Source organism: Rhineura floridana, chromosome 9, assembly GCF_030035675.1.
Source record: "Rhineura floridana isolate rRhiFlo1 chromosome 9, rRhiFlo1.hap2, whole genome shotgun sequence".
Lineage (NCBI taxonomy): Eukaryota > Metazoa > Chordata > Lepidosauria > Squamata > Rhineuridae > Rhineura > Rhineura floridana.
The window spans coordinates 89,818,247-89,830,363 of record NC_084488.1 but is presented as its reverse complement, the minus strand read 5'-3'; the positions used below and the strand labels follow the sequence as shown (position 1 = coordinate 89,830,363).

At 39.4% G+C, this 12,117-nt stretch overlaps 1 pseudogene; it reads left to right on the top strand.

Annotated features, from left to right (window-relative positions):
* The first annotated feature begins 4,869 nt into the window (after positions 1-4,869).
* Positions 4,870-5,035, top strand: LOC133364707 (U2 spliceosomal RNA; annotated as a pseudogene).
* Positions 5,036-12,117: the final 7,082 nt, after the last annotated feature.

Genomic DNA, 12,117 nt, shown 5'->3' with positions numbered 1-12,117 from the left:
GTCTGTCCTAAATCTAAAGCACTTAACAGTGTAATCCTATGCATGTCAACTTAGAAGTAAAACCCATTGAGTCCGATGAGGCTTACTTCCAGGTAAGGATATATGGGATTGCAGTCTTACTTTGCTTTTTAAAAAAGACCAGAGAGATTGGTGAGATGAAATCCAACACAGTGAATGGTATTCATTTAAGTTCTATTCAAAGTAGACCCATTAGAACCTGAATCAGTCATGTTCATTAATGGTAATGGGTCTACTCTGAGAAAGCCTGACATTTGACTACCATCCATTGTATAGATTATGTGTCTATGTAGTTAGGTAAAGCAAACACACACATTATTGACACAGATTAAGACATAATAATTCATTGCATTATTTAAATGTCTGGTTCTTTTATACTATATCTTTTAAAAAAACTTGTCATAATTTGTGGAAATTTTCTGATATTAATTTGGCATCAAGTGCAGATACTGAACGAGTGAAATATTTTTTACTCATTGACCTTCCCTTTCTTGATATAAGACCTCAAAAGGGCAACTGTCACAGAAATCACAGTATATATTTGTAATTGCCTTTTATTTCTTCTGAAGAGTCTTGTGCTTATAAATATTGACCAGCTTTCGATTTTAGCAACCTGACTTGCAGATGTTTTCAAAAAATTTCTTGGCTTTATGTGTATGGGCTGATTTTTTTATATAAGCTTGGTATCATTTCATGTAGAGGAGTTTGTGCAAGCTGTTGGGTGCAGATTACGGTTGCCAGGTTGGAAGCATCCCAAAACCTGAGATGTCATGGGGCGGGCCCTAGTGATGTCACAGGGTGGGCCCTAGGTCATGGGGCGGGCCCTAGTGATGTCATGGGGTGGGCCCTAGTGACATCATAAAGCATGATACATTAAGTATCAACCACAGTTGCTTGGAGCATACCATTCAAACAAAAAAAATGCCTTTCCTGTCCAAAATACCTTCTCTCGACTTCTGTGCAAGAACCCAGTAAATTCTTTGCAAACTTCAAGAGATGGACGCCTAGGGATATTGGGAGGGGTGTGGAGAGAGAGAGAGAGAGAGAGAGAGAGAGAGAGAGAGAGAGAGAGGTACTCTCAAGGACAGATCTGTCCTGTTTACTTGCCGCCCTGGGCTCCTGCTGGGAGGAAGGGCGGGATATAATAATAATAATAATTATAATTATAATTATAATAATTATAATAATAATGATGATGATGATGATGATAATAATAAATGAATATTAACACTAGCTCTAGCAAATAATATAAGTTAATGAATTATTTAAATCACTCATTGCATCTTAGAGGAATACAGGATCATGAAATATGGTCTATCCAGATAATAAACCCAATCTCTTGCACATATACCTAGAAGTTCAGATTTGATGAAGATCAAAGTACTGCAGGAATTATTTTAGGTAACTGTGATAATCCTTAGGAGAAATAGTTCTGGTTAAGCCAATAACATTTTTCTAAATCCTGTGATGTTAAAATCTAAAGCTCTCCTATAAAATTTTACATTTTATAAATGATATATTATAGATTAATTACAGAACTTCTGAAATATATATTTCCTTATGCTGGAAGCACTAGTTAGTTTATTCACTCTCCCACACATGCTGCTTATTTTAAAATGTGTTGTCCTGGAGTGCTTCTCTATCTTTAAAAGTTGTGCAGTGGGAAGGGAGAATTTCACCTTGTGGTTTTTCCAATTACAGTGTTGGAAGAAAACCTGCCCTTGACTGCATTTTCTCTTCTCTTAAAGATACAGAATCATTTTCAGGCCCTGAGTCTGGCAACCCTAGTCTGAAGGTATGTCTGGTCCACAGGGCCGGTTCTAAAGGGTGGCCAGGTTGGGCACTGGCCTGATGGCCCCGGAGCTACAGGGGGGCCCTCAGCCACCCCTCTGCTCCCCTTCTGTGATCTGCGGGCCTCCCATGCCCCCCACACCCCTCCACTTACCTGTCTGCTGTCTTTTACCATTGCCCTTAACGAAGATGGTGGCCGCGGTTTCCCTAAGGTACTGAAGCCCCTGCCACCATCTTAGTTGATGGCAGAGATGCGCACACATAGCACACACACACGTGCCATCAACAAAGATGGCAGCAGAGGTGTCATCCCCTTAGGGAAACCATGGCCGCCATCTTCATTAAGGGCAATGGTAAAAGACAGGAGACAGGTAGGTGGGGGTTGGGGGGCTGCGCGTGCATGCGCACACATGCACACATGCCGGGGGCCAGAGCAAGCTGATGCCCAAGGGCCCCAGCATTCCTGGAGCCGGCCCTGCTGTTCCAAGTCCAGTCTAAAGGGAAAAAAACTATAATAAGGCCTTGACATTGCCCGTCAGTGGTTAGCACTAAATAGCAGACTGAGCAGATAGTGAATGATAGTAATTATTTTTAAATTTGCATATATGGTCATGTAAATGTTATGCAAATCTCTATTCCCCCTTTGTCCTTTTTTTTGGTGATACATTTCAACACATTCCAAAATAAATAAATACATTTTGGGACAGTGCATAATTACTTCCAGTGAGGACATTTCATATGATGCTTGGACTCTCACTCTAAGGCTTAGAAGAAAAGGTGTATTAAGAAGCAGGGAAAAAGAAGGGGTGAGAGAGAAAAAAGAGAGAAATGGGATTATATGTTAAGGAATTTAATGTTATTCTACCTCTTGCATTGTCCTTGCCAGAAACAAGTCATGAAAACTATACTGATGTTACTTTAAATTTTACCACCTCTGGTGCCAGCAGATTACTGTTCTGATTGAGGCCTAATTCTGATATTACTTCTGAGGTGCAACTCTGGGCCAAACTAAATGCGATATTGAATGTTTATTTACATTTAAATGGCACATTTTTAAAATCACAAATAGTCATGGAAGGGGGAGAACCAGATTGGGACCATGATGGGTGAACCCTTTTCCCTATACATAATCCTGGGGGGAAGAACCCAACCCAACCCTGCTATTTGCACTGGAAGATAAGCAAATAGCAGAATCAGTAGGAGGATTTTTATTGGCAAGGGAAGAAAGAGTCAAACTCCCCTACCCAGCATGATCCTGATCACACACACCCCAGATTACATGCATAAACTCACCCTAGGGATGGAAAGATCTGTCAATTTTGGTTCTGCCAGTTTCTCATTTTTCCAATCTTAAATTCAGTTCTCTACATTTCTACAACAATCTGCAAAAATAAAAATTTTTTTAAAATCCTGATGAAAATTCTCCAGCATTTTTGTGATAATGTTTCCTAATAAACACATTTTTGTAGAAAGTTTTGAGTAATTTATCAATTTCTGCAAGCAATTTCTCATCATATATCACTTTTTGTATGTTGTTTTAACTCATATATTCATCTTTATGCATGTTTCCCCTAACATAGGCAGTTTTGTAAACATTGGTTGGCAAACTGCATTGCAAAATTCAAATAAATTCTGAAGGATGGCTGCATTTCGGTTCTCATATTGTTTCTGAAAGTGAGGATTTGATAGAATCAGCTGGAAATGTGAACTGAATCAAATTTCTCACCCATGCCTAACTCACACACACAGTGCCTATATGCCTTTTTTTTAAAGTGCACCCACCTGCTGGGGCACAAGTGAGGAAAGTGCTTTTGAGGTCAAGTCCTGCTTGCAGGCTTCCTATGGGCATCTGGTTACCCACTGTGAGAATATGATGCTGGAGTAGATGAGCCTTTTGTCTGATACAACAGGACTCCACTTGTGTTCTTATCTATGTTCATGTCCAGTTTGGCCCAAGGATTCTACATTATGGCTCCTTCCCAGCTGCCCTGGTAATGTAGAAAGCTTAAAAAGCTAGTGATAGAATGGAAGTGGCACATCATCTACTCCTCCTCAATGACTTGCAGTTTTCTAGATCATCAGAGTGGCTTAACATCTCCATCACCACTGAAGAAATGCTAGAAACTGGTCTGAATTATTTGCAAACTGTCCAGAAAACATGTCTTATGGAGTGGCATATACATATTGAAAATGAATTAATGAATTGGATTCAGATATTGTCTGAGACTAGCTGCAGTCTTTGCATTGTGTGTGTTTGTGTTTGTATGTAGGTTTAATAGCATTCATAGCAATTAAAACTTCAGCCAAATGTCAAAATTTCAGATGAGATTGAGATGATGCTTTAGAAGACAGTTTCCATATTACAATGCTGAAGGACTTCCGCACTTTCACATTCCATTTCATTTTATTTGACAGCCCTATGAATTGGTGGTTTGTTTTGTTTGTTTGTCTGTTTGCTTTTAAGCAAAAGCCCTTTCCTTTTTCCAGCACAGTGACCCCCTAAGTAAATAACAGAAGGCCTTATGTAGACTCTGCATGCTTCTGGTATGATTGTTTATAGGTCTACAGAGAATTCCCCACGTTAAGGATATTTATTGGTGCTTATTCTTGGGTAATCCACACTCAGTGGCTAGCCAATTGTTTTCTATGGAAATGTCAGCCCTTGTACCCATCCTACTTAGGGTCTACCAGAACACTTTATATAGTTCTTTTTAAATGTATATCCATGTATATTGGTTGTCTTTGAAAAGGTGGAAGTGCCCAGAAAAACAGTGTTCCAAAGATAGCAGTTTTTTGCTCATATATTGCACACAAGTGACTGCAGTACTGGAAATGGGGAAGGACAATAGCTCAGTGGTAGAGAACATGCTTTGCATGCAAAAGGTTCCAGGTTCAGTCATTGCATCTCCTGGTAGGACTGGGAATGTTTTTGGTCTGAAGTCCTGGAGAGCTGCTACCAGCCAGTGTGTGGTCCAAGGGGTTATTTATTTATTTAATAGCATTTATATACCACTTAATATTTTAAAAATCTCTAACTAGTGTATAGTCTATACTCAGTGTATCACTTCTTAACCTATCAGCTAAGATCAAGTGTAGTGTCTGTTCTTATCAGTTTAATAGCTGATGTGTCTGCTATTTGTGGACTACATATTAACATGTATTTTTGGAATTGTGATGCTACCCTGGGCTCCTTTGGGAGGAAGAGCAGTATATAAATTTAATAAATAAAGAATAGTCTAACAGATGAACAATGTATCATTAAGACAAAAACACAACTTAAAAGCAGTAAAGTAGCACTGAATAGCATATAAATGCGAATAAATCACTAATTCAAAGGAGTCAAACATGTAAAACAGGGTCCAATTTTATGAGTCAAGGAAAGCCTAGACAAAACTATAAGTCTTCACAAGACATCTGAAGCAATTGATGGTTGCTTCTTCACATATGGCAGGAGGAAGGGTATTCCACAGTAAAGGGGCAACAGCAGAAAATGCCTGTTGCCTACTCTGAGGGCAAGCAGCTAATGCATAGAGCTCCCACTGCTATCCATACACTGAAGGGAATAAAATGGAGCATTTCTCCCTGGCAGTGGTAGCACCTGATGACATGCCATCAGGAGCTGTAGTTCAGTGGCAGAACACATGCGTTGCATGCAAAAAGCCCCAAATCCAATCCCTGGCATCTCTAGGTATGGCTGGAAAAAGATTCATGCCTGAAACCCTGGAGAGCCAATCAGTGTTGACAGTTCTGAATTAGATGGAGCAAGGGTCTGACTCAGTATATGACAGCTTCCTGTTTTTGTTCCTATTGGAGAGAAAGAGAACATGGGTGTAGGGATGGGCTACCCTTGGACAGCTGTGTTCATCTTGTATGTAGTCTACTGAAATAGCCGGGGTGACAATAACTTTAGCAACACTGCCCTCTATTGGATGGGCTGCATTAGGCTTCGTCTGCACCCCCTCATCAGAATTCTGTTCCACTCTTTCTAAGGGATGAGAGCAAAGTCTCCACATACCCTCAGTGGCAAACTCCTAATATGTTCTAACACTTGATCTTTTCTCATATTACTGAGTACTGAACTAAACATTTTCTGATATGAAGTTTTGGCTGGAAGGGGTGACCTCTTTCTTGACTGTTATCACCATCACTGCAAGTTTTGTCGTGGTGGTGGCAGCGGCTTGTTTTTCTTGGCAACTACTGGGTGACCATTGCCATTTTTTCCCCAGAAGCCATCTGGGAACAATGCTGCGTGATGAAATGATTTCGACCACCCCCAGGTGGGTGGGGAATACCAGAGGGGACAGATAAGCCCTCTCCATGTCACTTGCATTTCATCCCCCTTTCCTTCGATACGTCTGCATTTTGTTGCCCATCCAGGAAATTTCTAAAATAAAGAGGGGGGGGAGGGGAATTTTGGTTCAGATACAAATATTATGTTATGTAATATATATGAATAACAGTGTGCCTAATACACAGGAGAGATACTAACTTTTTTTAAAAAAATCTCTGGATTTTGTAGCCAAGTTTATCTATTGATTTATACTTTGCTCTTGTTTTTCCTAGAAGTATGTGCTTACCTTCTTCATCAACTCCCCCCCCCAAAAAAGAGTGCCTGATCTAATGAAGTAATGTAGTGTAATTGAATTTTTTTGGAACTTTTAATTTGGATCCTAACCTCCCCTTCAAATTATTTGAGTTATGGATTTTTACAGTCTGACCCTAAAGTTGAACACGGATTGACTCTGTTGCACAGAAGGAACCAAATATGCATTCTTTACCACACCCTGAAATTGCATTTCCCCCTTAGCATGCCTAAAATACTTCTTAGCCTTTCTCTCTTTTTTTGGTGACCTTAAAGCCACAGATGTTAGATTCCCCCCCTTTCCGCCTTTCAAGGTTGTATTTGAAAAATGTATTAGCTAAAATTGAACATGTTAAACTAATTAGGCTATGCAAATGCAGCTCAGCAGGACTCCTTTTAAAATCAATTATACTTACCCAAATGTTCAAATAAAAGAAAATCTGTTTCAATAACAACCTAACAACCATGTGGAACAAATAAGGCCTCTAATTAACTTTTCAGAATGTGCTTTAGAGTTCTGCTTTCCAGTGATGAAAATGGAACTAAATCTGATTCTTTGGTAGCATCCTGTTTAGCACTGACAAACTTCCCAAACCTAGGTATCCTCTAAGCAATGAGGCCAGATTGTGCTAAGTGGCGATTTGAGGGTCACAGCATCAGTGGCGAGGCTAGTGGCTAGAAGGAGCAGGACTTTTTTCAGTTACAACATCCGTCCTTTGGCACTCCAAGCTACATCACCATTGGTCTTCATAAAGAGTCAGGAGTGTTGTTGTGGGTGGCCCAGAAGGCCTGATCCTCATGGCTTTTGCACTGGGACCTGTTTGTTTGTTTGTTTAAAAGAGGGGGGAATGCAGTAATTATACAGAGTATGAATATAAAAGGGAAGTGACATATTATTGTCCAAAAAATCATACATAAGCTTATAGCCACAATGTCATGGAGCATTATAACTGGCATATCTACATTACAATAACCCTTGAGGCAAACAGTATATTTAAAGAAGAGAAAAGAGAAAATCCTAAGAAAGGAAATAAGAAAAGTTGTTAAGTGTCCTTAAAAAATGCTAAACTAGTATATTTCATATGTTTGCCAGGAATGTTATATAAGCGATAATGATGTTATATAAGTGAAAATAATGTGTAAGGCTGTACGTTATCTTGGAATGTGCATTCCAATAATTTACAAAAAGGTTCCACCTACCAATAAACTTGTTGACTGCTCAGTCTTCTCTGTTTCTTCTGTAATAGGTGATCGTACTTCATTGGGACGTTTGAGTGAACATAGAAAAGGATTGTGTTGCAAATATTTCTCTCCCCCTCCAATATTTTTAAGCAGTTAGGCAAGGCTTACTTAGGTGTCACTGCTCTTATTTGGCAGGAAACTAATACTTTTTAAAAAAATGTTCTTCAATAGCCAACTGGTTTGACAATAAATGATTATATGGGATGAATGTATTTTTACATCTCTAGTGTGTATGTATGGAATATTTCCAATAACCCTGTGAGGTAGGGTTGGAAACCAAGGCAGCTCACAAGAAATAAATCCATTTAAAATCCAATAACCATAAAACAAGTATAAAACAGTTGCAAAACAGTTTAAAGTGTCATGATTTTAAATTTTGGATTGGGTGTGCAAAGTTCCTCATCACTGAATTGCAGTCCTGTGCATGCTTCTCTCTCTGAATAAGCCCTATTGAATATATTGGTTCTGAGTAAACATGCATAGGACTGTACTATCACTATCTTTACAGGCAGTGTAAATAATAAACATCTTTGATATTCATGCTTATATAAATATTTCTTCATACTATGTCTTGATATGTGTCTGGTTTCACACTATGGTTGTAAATTAATATTTACAAATTATTATTTCCTCTACATTTTAAGTGTGCCCTTCTTCCTTGGGGTGGTCATGGTCCCCCTCTGTTGTTTTCACCTTGAGGGGCAGATAAGGCTGAGAAATGGTGCATAGCCCATGGTCACCCAGTAAACTTTGAAGCTTATATCCATTTTAAAATTTAATTAAAATGATTTATATGCAGGCAAAGTTTATGAAGTAATTCAGATCCACACAATACATTTAAAGGACATCCAGCTTGCATTTAAAGTACATGACTTCTTCCAAAGAATCCTGGGAAGTTTCCCTCTCACACTTATAGTTCCTACCACCCTTAACAAACTATAATTCCCATGATTCTGTGGTGTTGTTCATGTCCTTCAAATGTATGTTGAATGTGCTTTAAATGCATGGTGTGGATCCGCCTTAGTATGCTGTGCATTCATTAGTGAATTGAAAAGAACCATTTTAAAAGATACTTTTAAAAACAGGGCAGTAGCTCAGTGGTAGGGCACATGCTCTGCATGCAAAGGTCCAAATTTCAATCTCTGAAAAAGACTCCTGGAGGCCCAATGCTAGTCCATGTCATCAGTACAGTACCAAATGGCCTATGTCTGTATAAGGCAGATTCTTTTGTTCCTAAAAGAGAAAAAAGACCCAAGGGCCACAGTGACTCCAAAAATTATTTATGTATTTTATTTGAAACTTTTATTTATGTATTTTATTTGTGACCTTGGCTGACTGACTGCCAGGATTTTTTTAGTTTTGGTTTTGGGTTGGGAATCCTGACTGGTTGTGGGATGCTGAGTTTTCTGACTCATAGGAATCTTGATGTGGTTGGTATGGTACTGCATTTAGGAAATTATCACTGTCTTTTATTTTTGTTTTTCTATTTGCATTTCATTTACCTCCCTTACATCCATAGAAGCAACAACAGTGGTCCCATGAGCTCAGTTCAACCCCCTTAAACCCACTGATGATGCACCTTGTTATTTGCATGATGGGTTTTTCCTTGCCCAGTAGTGGTAAAAGAGAATTCACATACTGGGAAGTGTGGCCTCAATAGCTGTTGTTCCCAATCTACTACCTGTGAAGGTAAACCAAACCATGTTTGTTTTCTCTCTGTCAATTATTACTCACTAGAATTGGGTTGGCTGTCAAAGTGACTTTATAGAAACCCTCACAGAGTAGGCAGGAAAGAGTAGAGAATCTTCTTAATTCTTACTCATTTCTCAAACCTCTCTCTGCAGTGAAGGGTCAAGTCTGTAAAAAAGTTTGGAGCAGCAACATTAAAAGTCAAACCTTACCAACAGCACAATCCTAACAATATCTACTCAGATGTAAGTCCTATTGAGTTTTATAAGGCTTAGTCCCTTAGTGTGTTTACAGTTCTAGCCTTCAGGGGCATTCGTCTTCACTCCTGAGTGCTCCCATGTAACATCTCCACAACACTAGGCTTTCTTCCTACAATGGCCTTCTGGTGACTGGCCTCCTGAGGGCCCTTAAACCCTTCTTGACAGAAGCAAGTAGGCTAGATTAAATGTTCCTCATCCAGGTTCTCTAAGCAGGTGAGAAGGAATGATCCCGTCACTTCAGCTGGACCTGGGAACACTCTCATTTAGCTAAGATTTCTATCTTAATTTCCAATCACAGATTTTTTTTAAGTGGTATGTTCCAAGCAACTGTGGTCGATGCTTACTGTATCATACTTAATTACATCACTAGGGCCAGCCCCATGACATCACCAGAACCCATCCCATGACATCACTAAGGCCTGCCCTTGAAATCTCAGGGTTTGGGATGCTTCTGACCTGGCAATCCTAGTGTATTTAGTACTTTTTTGGTATTTTTTGTAACATGTAAGTTGCTTTGACGGCATGAAGCAGACCTCAAGGCAGGGTACAAACATGTTAAATAAAGGAATAATTGGTCGCCACTCTCAAACCCAGCCTAAGCTCATTTGCATAGATAAGACACTTATTTGCATAGATAAGATGGGTGGGAACAAGTGTAGCAAGCACTGTTGTGTGACAGCCTGTTGAGCTTATCTGATGTAGCCGGGGCTTATGTGAGTATAAATACTGTGTCTCTGTGTGTGTGAGACATCATTTTCTAGCCTGTCACTGTACAAGGAAGACTACACTGGGTATACTGCTACAATCCACTTACCTCGCAATGTATATCACCAATAGTTCCTCAATGACCACAATATTGATGAATGAATTATACAGCCACAAGAGTGGCTATGTACTATAGCCAGCATGGATTTTTTGCATTCCGCAATGGTCAGTTTTACCTATTCTAAGCATGATTGCATGGGAGTAAATTCTATTGAATAAGCATGCAAATGATCAGACCTGCTTTTCCCCTCCCCCTCCCCTTCCCCTCCCCTTCCCCTCACCTCTCCCTTCCTCCTCCCTTCTTCATCCCCTCCCCTGTTCCTTCTTCCTCCTCCCCTGCCCACTCCAGCCCTCCATCCCCCCTCTTCTTCGGTCAGTTTCACCTATCCTAAGTATGATTGTATGGGGAGTAAATCCCACTGAACTCAATAAGCATGCAAATGATCGATCTATTCTTAGCAAACATGCACAGGATCCCATTTCTTACCTCCTGGACTAAAAAACAGGGAAATTTACTAATAGGCAAAAAAACCTTGCAGTTTAAGAATGTACCTATAGCCAACAGATATTTCTATCAAACTTTAAAAAGCACGGAAATTGGGCAGCTATAGTGAATGCACCAGGGGAGCAGGAGACCTGATCTTCTGTCTGTGATATTGTACTGCCCTACAAATTTGTCAAAATGCAAATACAATTTGGGTTGGTCTTTCACAGTGCAATCCACTTCCTGTGTAGCTTGGAAGAATTGAGTAACATGTGCCTCTTGTCGACATTTCAATAGTATTTCAACAGCTCAACAGCATTCTAGTGCAAATCTCTAATAACATGCATGTTTTTGTATGTGCTTTTGCCTAACATACACATAATTGGAAAGCAAGTTCCCCAAATATAATGCATTGTATATATTATTTTCATTAATATATTCATTTTTATGCACATTTTCTTCTAGTCTGCATCTGTATTTAAATTCCTCTAAAGATTTTTTTATTGTTTTATTGCTTGATTGCCACCCTGGGCTCCTTTGGGAGCAAGGGTAGGATTTAAAAGTAAATAAATAAATGCATTTCTGGAAACAATGTTTGATCATAGAACTGTGTCACAAAATTTGGAGAACTGAGAATTTTGAAAGTGAGCAATGTTTCGGTATGCATAGTGTTTTGGAAAATGTGAATTATGTAGGTTTGCATTAAGATCCAAACTAACTGAATTCTCTCCCCTCCCCCATTTATACTTCTGTGTGTCTACTCTCTCTCTTTCTCTCTCATTCATTTCTTTTGGTAATGTCTGATTCATATTTTTTCTTCTTGTCTGAAATATTGCCAGGACGTACATAGTCTTTCTCCTGATGAAAAATTACTGGGATTTTTTATTTTTTACCTTTACATTTCTCTGTTTTTGTGATATAACATTTCAGGTAACAGATGCTTGAGTGGTAGCATTTCCTTGTTCTGTGGTGTCAGGTCTGTTTTGCTTCAGTTCCTGGGTCAGAAGCTCCAGAGTTGTTCAAAGTGCAGGTCTTGGGTTTGGGGAGTGAAACAGAGTAGCCCACTACTCCAAAAGTGCCAGTACTCCACTGGGAAGACACATGCTAACCTCACAGATGTGTGTCAGTTTCGGAAAGGTTGGCAGACAGCAATCAAGCTTAGCTGGGAGAATTGCCTGCTTGTAGCAAATTGGCAGCAGCTTTAGAAAAGAAAATACAAAAGCAAACACTGCCCAGGATCCCAAGGAGGCTTTGGACTTGTCATTCTGAAATAGCATCCCCATCTC